Genomic DNA, 13,063 nt, shown 5'->3' on the forward strand with positions numbered 1-13,063 from the left:
CAAAATGTGTGCAATATCACTGGGAAGGTCAAGGCCTGGGGCACTGTGCTTCCCATGGCCTTGCAGATGTTGTTTCGAGTTTATTAGGTTCGGTAGCTCTCACGTGTACTCATTTGGCACGATAAGGCCCTCATTTCACCCTGATTGTTAGTTATCGAATGGCTAATTTCCTAAATATGTCTTTAGTCCAATGTATTTCAGAGATGGGAAGATCGTTAGCAATTTAACGATCTTCAGGAAAAAGATAATAACTATACACTATAGCTTTTTGAAGATCATACCCTGAGAACCAAATCACTCTGAAGGGTAACAGTTTTGATACTAAATGTGATTCAATATGAGATTTAATGTGATGCCCAGGATCACACATTGGTAAAGAAGTGAAGCTGGGATTTGCACCCACTCTGCAATTTCTGCACTTTACCACTTTTTTTTTTTGATGTTTTAGTTTGGTATCAAACTTTTCCATCATTGTTATTCGTGAAGAATATAGAAAAGGTGTGAAAGACAGTGACAAGGGGAAAAAGAGGAAGCCGAGATCTGTTGTGCGTTAGGGTTTTCTTCCATTGAGATCAAGGATGCTGGAGAGAAAGAGAACTGTGTATATATATTTGTTATTCTTTCCACTGAGAATAGCAGCCCATCTTTCATCTGTATTCATCTGTTGTGAGGCCATGTCAAAGTGGGAGCCAAATTGCTTGCATTGAGATTCAAGAGAAGGACACTCCATAACCAGGTGGAATATGGTTTCTGGTATAATTTCGATTTCACAGAAGCGGCAGTAGTTTTGTGCTTTTGAAATCTGTTTTGTTGTGGCCAAATAGGAGTTTGTTGGTAGGATATTCAAACGGATTCTTAAGAATATTGATCTGATGGTTGGGTCAGGAAATGATAGCAGGTATGGCTGTGGTTCGTGTAATTTTCTGTTATCTTTGTTGCATTGCAGCGTCTGCTTGTAGGTGTTTTTCTGTTTGATGGTTTTGATCCAATCGTTCTGTAGTAATTTGGTTTTGGCGTATTGAGGACGCATGATTAAGAGTTCTTCAGATATCTCTTCCGGGTCCATTTCTTTGGTGATTGATTTTTTCAATTTTTCTAGTACTGTGTTATTTAAGGTGTTTAAGTTGGTTTTCAAGATTTGGATTGCAGGGGTCTTGTCGTCCGACAGTAGTTTGCGATAGATATCCAGTCGTTTCCAGCGTACCATGGATCCGATGGATTGGGTTGCTAATTCGTATCGTATTCTCGGCATTGGATACGATTGAGAGAGAGTTAAAATCTTGCGCCAGAATGTTGACTCGAATTTCACCCAATTTATTTCTTCTGCATTTATCATTGTTTCAGTTCCATATGTTATTATTGGAATGTATTTTTGCCTGTAGTACGCAATTATTGGTTTAAAAGAAAATTTTCCAAATTTCCTATGTAGGATGCAACCCTGTCGTGCCAGTGCTTGAGCCTTCTGTTCCACTTTATCCAACCAATCTGCTTCTGTCTTTGATTGGTTGATAGTGATGCCGAGATATTTGAATGTTGTCACATTTTCCAGTCTTAATCCATTGATGTTAAAATATGGTTGTTGTTTTGATTTTGGTTGAGGTTTCGTCAAAAGCATAGTCTTTGTTTTTGAGATATTGATTATTAGATCATTTTGATTCATGTAGTTGTTTAGTGCTGTAAGGGAGAGTTGTAGCCCAGATGGAGTTCTGTCAAGTAAGACGATGTTGTCTGCATATGCCATGATAGGAACAGGAATTGAATTTATTTTTGGAGGATTTGTTCGATTATTTACCAGATGTTGTTCAATGTCTGATGTAAAGAGATTTCTGAGATAAAGAGTTTCCTGTTCTTACACAAACTGAAATAATCCCTGTTGTATTGTGTTTCTCCAATGTTGTTAAACATCCCCAGTCGTAGAACACTGGGTACCGGATACCGGAATTCCTGGGTGGAACGTTTATGTTGGATTCTGGTCAGTTGGGACTTGGTGAACATCCTGACTAGAGCTGGGGGTTACTGAGGGAGATCTTGCCTTGAATAAATAAGCAAGCAATCCACTTACTGTTGTGTGGACTCACTTCTTTTCGATCCCATTTTATAGGACTGGCATTTTTTTTTAAACCAAACCTTTTAATAGTGTATTATACAAAATGAGAATTATTCTCGCTTTATTGTCTCCATCATCATGGGAAGTATATAAGTACTGCTAATTGATGTGATCTTAAAGGATTCATCTTGGTTTCTGTTTTGTATTTTAAAGCTTTAAATACATCTTCAATATCTGGCCCTCTCTTTTCTGTCAAGAGCCCCTTCCACTCCAATGACCTACATAAAAAGAAGGATCAGGAAATGGGCTAAACAATTTCACCAGTAGGTGAGAAGGAAAACCTTTTTGCAGAAGGCAGCACAGTAATGCCAGTGATATAAGATGATTTGTCCAGGATCACTGTATCATCTGCTGGCAAAGCTAGGATACAAGCATGAACACTTTGGTTCCACAGTCTTTCCTTTAGATTCCTCATCACCTCTCGGACTAACACTTTATGCTCATCATTGAGGTGCCTGCTTAGGTTTCATAACTCCCCATCTGAACAAATCAATTTCTAGACCCTGACCACAATGATGCTATTTTAGTTTTTATGGCAACCGTTATCTGGTGCGTGTACATTTTGTTGTAGCACAACAGGTGCTGTTATCAGCAAAGTACATATGCATAAAGGTTTATCAACTTCAGACATAGAAAAGTCTCAGTTGGCATTGCGTAAATTTGGTACTGTAATCTTGCATATGGACACATATGTCTGCAATGAGTGCTTAACACACTCCGCTATCTTTTGAACCATCACCGCACCTAGTTTATTAATATGCATTTCACCTTTGGCTATTGCACATGAGCAAAATAATTACCACAGAAACATGAGAATGCTACATGGCTTGTGCCGCAGTGAACGCACAAACTATGTATACCACAGTGAACACAGAAAGCATTACAGGATGAATTGATCAGAGCAGAATGTACTTGTCAACAACAGACAGGTAATAGGTTTAGAGCCTCAGCAGCACGCCATAGAATATCCATGCACCTGGTCTTCATGGTAACTCCTCATAAACATTCAGGCGCTACGAGCGTTCGTCTTACAGACGGCCGGCTCGGGACCCCTAGTGCACTCATAAGGTAAGCACTAATGGCTTGAGCTGGGTGAGTAGGGTACCTGCTATGAATGAGCCTTCTTGTTATAAACTCCATATGACATACATCTGGGGAGTTACTCTCATGTATGCAATTATTTTTAACCATACAGGGTGTAAACCACACACAGTCGTTCAATATGGGATTTGAGGTCAGTGTTTTGATGAATTGTGTATGAACAATCTTATATCGGAAACAGCCTTAGAGGTACATGTTTTGGATGATTTAACTTAAGATAGTCTACCTGTTGCGTTATAGGTTGACAGATGAATTTATGTTTATTGCAACATTGAAATGAAATAAACAAGAAGCTCCAAGCCCTGATGATGGATTAGCAATCCGAAACGCGTTGGCAAACTTTATATTCAAATTGTAGTTAATTGGTTATGTGTTAATGAAATATTTTGTATTTATTACTTTTACGAGGAGAAGTGTTTGTTATGTTCTCTGGATTTGTAAATAATTGTATGACCACAAGTTAATTTATGTCTAATTGTGACTTTACCTTTTTGTTTAGTAGTTGTCATGGGTGCATGAACCCAGACTACATTAAATTCCAGTTTTCTTCAACAATGAGATTTATGTTGATTTGAGATACGCACCCAGAGAGGTTGTTGGTGGAGTGTAGTCTTTCTGCACTACTAACCCATACATACAAAGTCCTTTTAATTTGTTAATAGGACTTGTGTCCACATAGAGTGCAACAGCGCTACCTATCATAAACCCCCTCAGCCTTGGCTCACTCCTGATCTTCTTTCTTTCCGCTGCTCCCTACACTGTGCAGGACATTCTTGGAAAAATTTTCACTCTGCTTGATCTCACTTCTCTCTCTTCTCTACACTCCTTCTATGATTCCTTCTTGCTAGCTGCAAAAAAGTGCCATTTCTCTGACCGCAATCTCTCTTACTCGCCCCAACTCCATCGCCTTTTTCACCTACTCCATTGTATAGTTTTTCCTCCCCTTCACCTGATCCCTCTCTTACTTCATCTATTACCACTACTGACTGTGTAGATTTCTTTTCTAACAAAGCTACTCAGTTGCATTCTTATGTTTCTTCTTCTAGTACTCTCCCTAATCCCACTGCACCCTCTACATCTTTCTCTCTATCCCCCTTCATATCCTCTCTGAATGTTGACACTTCCTCATACCTTTCTTGTGCTTAACCTACGGCTTCTCCTGCTGACCCCTTATCCTCATCATTTATCACTAAAATCTATCTACTTTCACTTCCTTTTCTGACCTCTCTTTTTTAATGAATCTCTTAGTTCTGCTGTTTTTCAGTCCGAATTTAAGCATGCTCTAATCCTTCCTATTCTAAGAAAAGCCTCCTTGATCCCTCTCTTTCAGCTAACTTCCATCCTTCCTACCTTCTTCCTTTTCTCTCTAAAATACCAGAAGGAGACATATAGTCTCAGATATTTTCTTATCTTGATCTCCACTCTCTCCTTCCCCTGCACTAATCATATATCTGGCCTCTTCATTCTACTGAAATGGCTCTTCTTTGTTTATCAAACTCACTTCTTAATAATAGCCACTCCAAATGTTCTTCAATTCTTATCCTTCTTGATCTTTCCACTACCTTTAACACTGTTGATCATTCCACTCTCCTCTTAACTCTTTCCTCATTTAGTTTCTCTTGCCCTGTTCTCCAATGGTTTCAATCTTATCTTTCTGATTGCTCCTTTTCTGTATCCTGGGCTTGGAAGCATTCTCCCTCTCTTCCCTTACAATATGGTGTGCCACAGGATTCGGTTGTTACCCTCTTATCTTCTCCCACTAGACGTTCCCTTGCTCATCTATCGTTTCTTCATTTGGTATTTTACTTCCTCTGCGCTTCCTGCTATACAATCCTAGAGGCACGTTCACTCTCCGCCTTATCACCTCTAAAACTGTGATACTGTCTTTCACTGCTTCTTCTGTTCCTTCACCTCTCCCTTTCCCTTCCATATATTTCCCTCCCTCTGTTCTTACACTATATTCGTCTGCACACAACCTCAGAATAATCTGCCATCCCTCCTTTTAGTTTTCCTCTCAAAATGCAAATGTCTCTTGTTCATGTCATCATCAGTTATTCAATATTCACAAAGCTCATCCGTTCCTCTCTTTGAACACTACTAAACTCAATACTTCTGTTCTTGTTCTATCCCCTCTCACCTACAGTTCCACACTACTTCTTGGCCTACCAGCTGTTCCTCTGTGTTCTATCTTCAACTCCTCCATCTGTATTCTTTTATGTATTTCTCCCCACACTTCTATTACTCTTCTCCATTTTCTCTTCTGGCTGTCCTCATAATTGCCCTGTTGCAATGATGATAATGATGCGCTTGCTCCCCCATCTGCTTTCTATACTGACTCTACATTCCTAAACCCCATTGTGCCAAGTCTGGCTTTAGATCCTTCTAACTATTGGCCCTACACAGTGGAATTCCCTACCTCTTGAACATTAGATCCTCCAATACTCTTTCTCTCTTTCACTCTAATCTCAAAACAGTCCTGCTTTCCCCTTCTTGATCCTATGTCTGGACTGTTTAAATTGCCCAATTCCATTTGTTGTGTCATTTTTAATGCACAGCATTTTGGCACAGGCGCTTTATAAATCAATAAAATACAAAAACGAAATACCTGCTAGCTCCCCACTGAAAGCCCCCTTATTTCTCGATTCCACCACCTTTCACCTCTCACGAGCTTCACACAAGTCTTCCACACTTCTCACTTGTACCACAAAGGCAGGGTTCGAAATTGAGGGGAGCAGGAGTTAATTAGCTCCTGTTTGCTGCCTAGAATAGCCGGGTTACCTCGATACGAACATCTACCAGGAGCTACTTTTGGCTCCCCGGGCCAACTAACGTCAAACAAACACACCTATGTGAATTTAACTCTGTGCATTTGGTGACTATGTATAAAGAAATATTAGGACACATATATACAACATTTAAAGCATAATGGATGAAATTATATGTTTGCATCTTATGTGGAAGTTATATTTGAGGAACGCTATGTATTAGCTCCTCGTTCCCCAGTGTATCTCCTGGTCACTGGTTAATTCTGGATACCCAGGAGCTACTTTTAGCTCCTGCTTATGCAATGCAAATTCGATCCCTCCAATGTGGATCTTGTTTGTGTCTTTGTGAGATCTGCTCATACGCCCTACGTACCCTTTGCAATGATGTTGTCAGTATTTGTGATGCTTGGTTTATTATTTCACTTCCCTTTGACTATGTGGATAGCATATACCCCATTTGTATTCCTGCATTGGTTCTGGAATGGGCCGTCTGCTTACTGCTATTCTTATGCATATTGTTCATGCCCGTCTATGCCTCTAATATTTGCCTTTTCTGATCGTTGTTTATTCTTAAAATAAGACCTCACCCGCATGTACCATTGGTCAATGCCTTCCACCTTTTTATGTAAATAATTACTCTGTTGTAGCTCCTTGTGTGCTAAGGTCTTGCGCCCATTGGGGCCACTGACTGCCACTCAAAGCTACATAATAAATGCACTGCAGGTATGCAAGTGAGGAAACTGATCAAAATAACAATAAGAATGGTTTTAGCTGCCACCACCATAACAGGCGCCTTGTATCCTATTCAGGGTCTCTATGCCCAGCACCAAGCCATAGCATGCCATCATCTGCTCCTCACCACACCATAATGCGCCACCACATGCTACTCAGACATCTAGACAAACTATCCCATTCTGTGCTTCCCACATTATCTCAGGCCCATGGCAAGATGAGTTCCAACATATATATGTACTTTGCTACAAAATGTTTGCATGGGCTTGCCACCTATGTCTAACAAACACACCCTTTTTGCTTTAGTAAATCCGGCACACATCTTTGTCACACAGTATCTCTACAAGCAATTGCCACGTCATCACCAAAAGGAAGTCATTATCCGTACAAGAAATGGTCAAGTCATCATCCACAGGAAGCCATTTCCGGAAGTGCACTAAACCGTTCGCCATATTGTTAGGTGTGCTCTCAGACACACAAATCATGTACCTCACCCGACAGGCACCACAAATGAAACAAACTTAACAGGGGCGAATTAAAAGGAACACCAACAACTGCACAACAAAGGTGTATCTGTTTGGCTCTATGTAATATGGAAAATCAGGAGCGACTATACGAGTTCATTTGACAAACGCTGACTGCACGCAATATTCCATTCCACTTTGATGCCATAAAACATCATTACACAGACTAGATGAAACAATAAACTGCCAACCTAGGTGTCCTGCAGACAAGTGGCAGCAGCCCACAGTATACATGCAGTAAAAGCGTGATTACCTGGAACCTTTAGAGCCGGATGACATGCATAAATGCTGGATACCCAAGCTTCCTGGCCAGTTGGCTTTCTTATCCAGCTCCAAAACTTTCTTATTCAGCATTTCCTTAACCAGAACCGTTGCTATTACCGGCAACGGAGGAACAGGTTAATAGAGGGTTCTAGGTAATAAGGTGCTGATAAAAAAGCTGTCACGTGCCTACATTTTATTGAAAGTTGTGTGCAGTTTCGACGAACCGCGCCAAAAGTTATTAGCACTTCAGAAAGTCCTCATTTTATGGAACGTCCAACTTAACCACATAACCGTAACTACAGAGTGGCTATCGCCAACTGTGTACTGTGTATGTAAATCCCACTAGCGATGGTTACACGTGCACCCCTGGAGAGGAGACTTGCTATTGAACGCAAGTTCTATTGGTGGGCAGTGAGAACTAAGTGAGCCAATAGAGAGTCATGGTAACGCTGGCCTACTGTGCAAATTCAAGTCTGTCACCCAGAACGGGACTTCGATGCAGATTTGGAATGAAGAAATAGCATAGGACAGGCACAGAAGCAGCTTGACTGAAAGGAACAGGGGGGATCTAGAGGCCAGACAGAATTACCTGTATTTCTATTTATTGACAAAGGGAACACACATTTATTTCAACCAGAAACGTAGAAAAGTGCAATAACAGTGAATGGTGAAAGTTAAGTAGATTGATAATCGGGTGCAGGTGGGGAAGATTCACATGGAAGCATCGATTAGATATAGCCAAGACTAACAACAGCAATGTGTGCATACTATATACAGACACTGATAATAGTTACAATGGGTATTATCACTTTTAGATGATCAAATCTATTTTTCACTTCCGGTGACAGGGTGTTCCACCAGGGGGGTGAAGGTGTAAAAGGTGGGAAGCATGGTAGTGGGAGTGGGGAACTCTCAGAGTAGAGGTTGTCATTGGGCGTGAAAGGAGGGGAGCAAAGAGAAAGAAGTGGTCATTTTACAGTGAGTGGGGTGTAAAATGAAAGCGTAAAAAATTGCCTTCATGCTTTCATTTTCAACTCCAGGTCATTGTCTGCCGTTCTGGGGCAGCAGAGTGGAGATAGCATCCATCTCCGTCTTAGGGGAGCACTTCATTTTACAGCTGCATGAGATTTTTTGAAAATGAGCATTTGGATTCCATTGGAAACCCTTATAAAACGCTGCCTTTAAAGGATATTTGTAATCAGCGATTTATATCTCTCAAAGCAGAGACAGATGATGAAGATAGGAGATTTTCATCATCATCATCATTATCTGTCATCTAAATAGCGCCTTTCGCCATTGGTATGGTCCGAAAGCGCTATAGATTGAACGCCCTTGGGGGACCGAAGTCCAGGTATGGAAATTCGTCCGAGAGGTATAGAATGCATGTGTGCATTTTAGCCAATACGAAGGTAGGTAGGGGTGCCAAGCCCCTGCTAGACACCCATGTCAAGCTTGCATGTGGATGGGTGCTGAGAGGTAGTTTGGAGAGTATGCGAGAGCAGGAGAGTCATTATGTGTGCAGCTAGACCGGATTTTATTGTGGGGGATAGCTGCATTCCTATGGCAGAGATGTTGAGAAATGTGCTTAGATTAGTGCTTGATGGCAGATGTGTGCGGTAGGCTGGCCATGACTTCAGGCTAGTTTCCATGAGGATGGATGGAGTGTGATACGTGCCCCTGTGTGCTGGCAGGATGCTTTGTTGTGTGCATGCAGCTGAGTTTGGAAGGGTAGCATTCTAAAACGAGGCTATTTTTGTCCATTGGCTATATAAATGCACCTCTAAAATTAACCTAGAATCAGTATATAGGCTACACTCTAGAATGCACTTAGATTAAAAAGAATTGGCTACCCCTAAAAGTTAACCTACATGTAATACGCTGACTATTCTCAAAATTCCCTCAGAATCCATCCAGATGCAATACATTGGCTACCCCCAAAATGCAGGTAAGAGGCAGATATTCCATGAACTAGAGCTACTTAACATTAGGTTGAGGAGTGTGATGAAGGATCTATGCTGCATAGAGAGCCATCCCGCATGAAGTTGGTGGGCAGATGTGTAGGGAGTGAGGGAGTATGGTTGTAGAGAGTATGAGTTTAAAGGTTGAGGATTGAATCTAGCCTGCCCTAATGACTTTTCCTGGGAGGTTCATCTCCCTCCCCACCACCCCGAGATCCAGTGTCTTTGCTCCCCCAGCCACGTGTATCTTCTACACACACGCACACTCTCCACAGACATTTCACTAATTTCCCACACCATACTGAATGCTCCTCGCTGCCTGATCAGTGTATCCGCGGTGCTGCTCTGGCTCTGCCCAGCAGCTTTTCCTCAACTGTGCTGACATCACTGACTGCTCCTTACACCACTAGTAATGCCTCTAGTGCCACTCTCCACACGTGGGTGTGAGGCTATCATTACTGATGAGCACACTGATTTCCACAGCCACTCTCTCCTCGAGGTTGCTTGGTGACTTTGTTCCACTGTCACTGGGATCCTACGTTCCTCGCGATATTGTTCCTGGTGCTGTCACCACTCCACCTGTGTGCACCAGCGCTCTGTTAGTGATATCAGTTCCTAGAGATTAGCAGAGATGGTTTAGTTTCCTGGTGTAAAGATCAATGTTTTAGTAGAATGGTAAGTGAACGGGGAATCTTACAAATATTCAGAAGGTTTAATGTGGCTGACGTGGTAAACAAGGTCAAAAAAGACCTGCAGTTTGCAAGCCTTGGGAACTGAGGGGAGGACATCAGGGGGAGAGATAGCACAGTAGCGACAAAGGGTGGGGAGTTGGAGGCTGGGGTGGAGATGACTTCAGTCTTAGAAGAGTTTAGCATGATGCACTTAAGCACCATCCAGTGGTGGATAAGAGGGCAGAGTTGGATATATAGAAGCATAGGGGAGGTGTGAAGGAAGAGAAAGAGAAAATGATTTAGGTGTCATCTGTAAATAAAGGGAAATTGAAGCTAAAGGAGTGATTACTTAGATGAGGAAAGAAATGTAGAGCTGGAAAATAAGTGGGCCAAGAAAGGATCAGTGGAGTACACACACAGTGGGGAGGAGGTGGGAGCGGAGATGCTAATATTCCATGAGATGGAAAAGGACCAACCAGGTAGATGGCCAACCAAGTGTAGTGCTGAGTTGTGGATGACATTTTAGAGATGTTAATGAGAAGAGAGGACTAATCTACAGTGTCAAAGGCAACAGAGTGATCAGGAATGTTGAGGAGTGTGGAGAGTTTAGAGCGCTGGACAGAGGTAAGGAAGTTGGAGATGTGAGTGGGGCTATTACACTGAGTGCTTTCCATGGAATCCCCATAGGAGGCAGTCGGAGAGTCCATTATCCTCAAGGTATAAAAGTAAACGGTTAAGCAGTGAGGGAGAAGAGAGACAGGCCAACAGTTATTAGCGCCAGCCAACAGACAGCTATTTAAGAACGGAGCAATCTCAGTCTTGAAGTAGTGGTAGATACTAGATGCAAGCGAGAGGTTGAAGAGAAGCGAGGGGAAGAAGCAGGTTAAGGTTTCTAGTTCCTGGATGGTATGTGAGTTGTGAGGTGAAGGAGTCAACAGGAACATGTGACATGTTGACAGCCTTGAGGATTGGTGCCAGCTTTGCAAGGGTACTGAGGGAGAATAACAGTAAAGAGGGGGCAGCAGAAGCAGGTTGTGCTGGAGAGAAGACAGACGGTGAGGAATAGGAGTAGAATCCATCCAGATGCAATATGTCGGTCTATGAAATGTTATATTTTTGAGGAGAACTGAGAGGCAAAATCATTGGCAGGGAAGGAGGAGAAGGTGGAGCAGAGAAGATGGACAAAAGGCATGTCCTAGAGGGTTGGGGGGAGGGTGTGAAGGTATGGGAGCTGCTAGAGGACATTAGATAGTAGGAAGATTTTGTTGAGTGAAATGCAGTTAAGAGAGCAAGAAGATATTCCTTGTAAGCTGCAAGGAGAGCACAAGACAGGGTCCTGTGCCTGTGTCACTGCAGGGTTGCATGGTTGTCTACAGCTAGTGCATCATGGGGGTGACCCATCATGATTGAGAGAGGCTTAAAGAGCAAATCAGTTGTTTTAGAGCAGGCAAATCACTTAGAACGCAGGGTGGTGTTTCTAGGTTTCTTTTTCAATATGCAATTCTAGGATTGCACCGTTTCATAATATGGTAGCAACAGCATTTGAGGTCAATGGCTGAAGTGTGTTTCCCTTCTCTAAATTCTTGCAATAGTCCATATATAGGGATTCGGAGTTCTTTAAAGTGGTTGTGAGCACATGGATTTTGGTCTTTCAAAGCTCTGTAACCAAGTTAATACAGTGTATCTCCTTTGAGTTTTTACCATGTGTTTGCTGTCACTTAAATAACTGTATAATGCGTGTACAATAGGGAACCACCAACGCACTCACTGTAGCTCACAACTTGATTGAACCAAGTACCTTATCTTCTACATCTATCAGATATGGAAACTACTAATTGTGCAAACTTAATTTTTTTTAGCGGCATACGTAACACATTTGGCAGACATGTTTGCAAATTATATACAACTTTACTGTGAATGAACATAGACAAGAAGTAGGTATATCTTGCACGTTACATACGAACATGTTGGTGACTGGGCAGCTTACCATAAACTGCTCTTACCAACCTTCTTGGTGCATTCAGCTAGACCCTGTCTATTTTATGGAGTAAATGTGTGTGCAACGTTCGGGAAAATGATGTTCATAAATGCAGTGATGCAAGGTTGTGCAGCTATTGCATCTCAGTCTAATACAAATGTCACTGTGGTGAATTAAATAAAGCATCACTGCAAAGGGCTTGGCACACTGACTCATTGACTGCTAAAATCCAGCGTGGTTCTCTGAATAGTCACCAAATCTGCTTACAATTTCCGTTAAAGTTGATATCAATTCTACTTACACACATTCATCGAGGATCGCTTGTAAGAAGGATTGAATTTTACTCACTACCACCCTACAATGAGTTAACTATGTAGCCGCAAGCAAAGTTTGATCAAAGTCGATTAGAAAACAGGAAAAGCAATACTGGAAAGCATGACATAAATAACTGAATCTGCTCTTTTGATCCTGGGAACAGTCTGTCCCAAATTGAAAGGAGAGCAGAGCAGTTCTTTAAAGGGAGCTTTTCAGTTAGAGGCTGATCCCCTATAATGCTCAAGGGACAATGGTGTTCATTTTGTATCTTTTTCTCCAGTGGTAATAATCTTGAATTGTACCCTATTTTACGCCATTCACCAATACATTTAAATCAGTAACAAAGAAGTATGAAACTCTGGCCTCGGTGAAACCAGGTGTAAAATATAGATAATCCCTGCACAGGGTTGGCATTCTGAGACGTGCTGCAATTTAGTGTTTTTTTTGGAAGTCAATTTACATAACTGGCATTTATGTGCCTTGTTCAAAAATCTTCAATACAATATCTGAAACGTGATTTCACAAATTGCTTAAGAGGACCACATTTGGAAGGACCTACATTCGTTTGATACTACAAAAATGACTAGAATCTGGATAACTGAGTTGACGTCTTAAACCCCCAATGTCTAAAATGGGCGTCTAAATTGC

General features: G+C 41.7%; 1 protein-coding gene across 1 annotated transcript in view; it reads right to left on the minus strand.

Moving 5' to 3' along the window:
* The window catches only part of TKT (transketolase), a 172,504-nt gene that overhangs the window by 124,442 nt on the left and 34,999 nt on the right, over positions 1-13,063 (minus strand). The gene's annotated exons all lie outside the window — the stretch shown is intronic.

This window comes from Ambystoma mexicanum, chromosome 2p, assembly GCF_040938575.1.
Source record: "Ambystoma mexicanum isolate Mex_15411 chromosome 2p, UKY_AmexF1_1, whole genome shotgun sequence".
Classification (NCBI taxonomy): Eukaryota; Metazoa; Chordata; class Amphibia; order Caudata; family Ambystomatidae; genus Ambystoma; species Ambystoma mexicanum.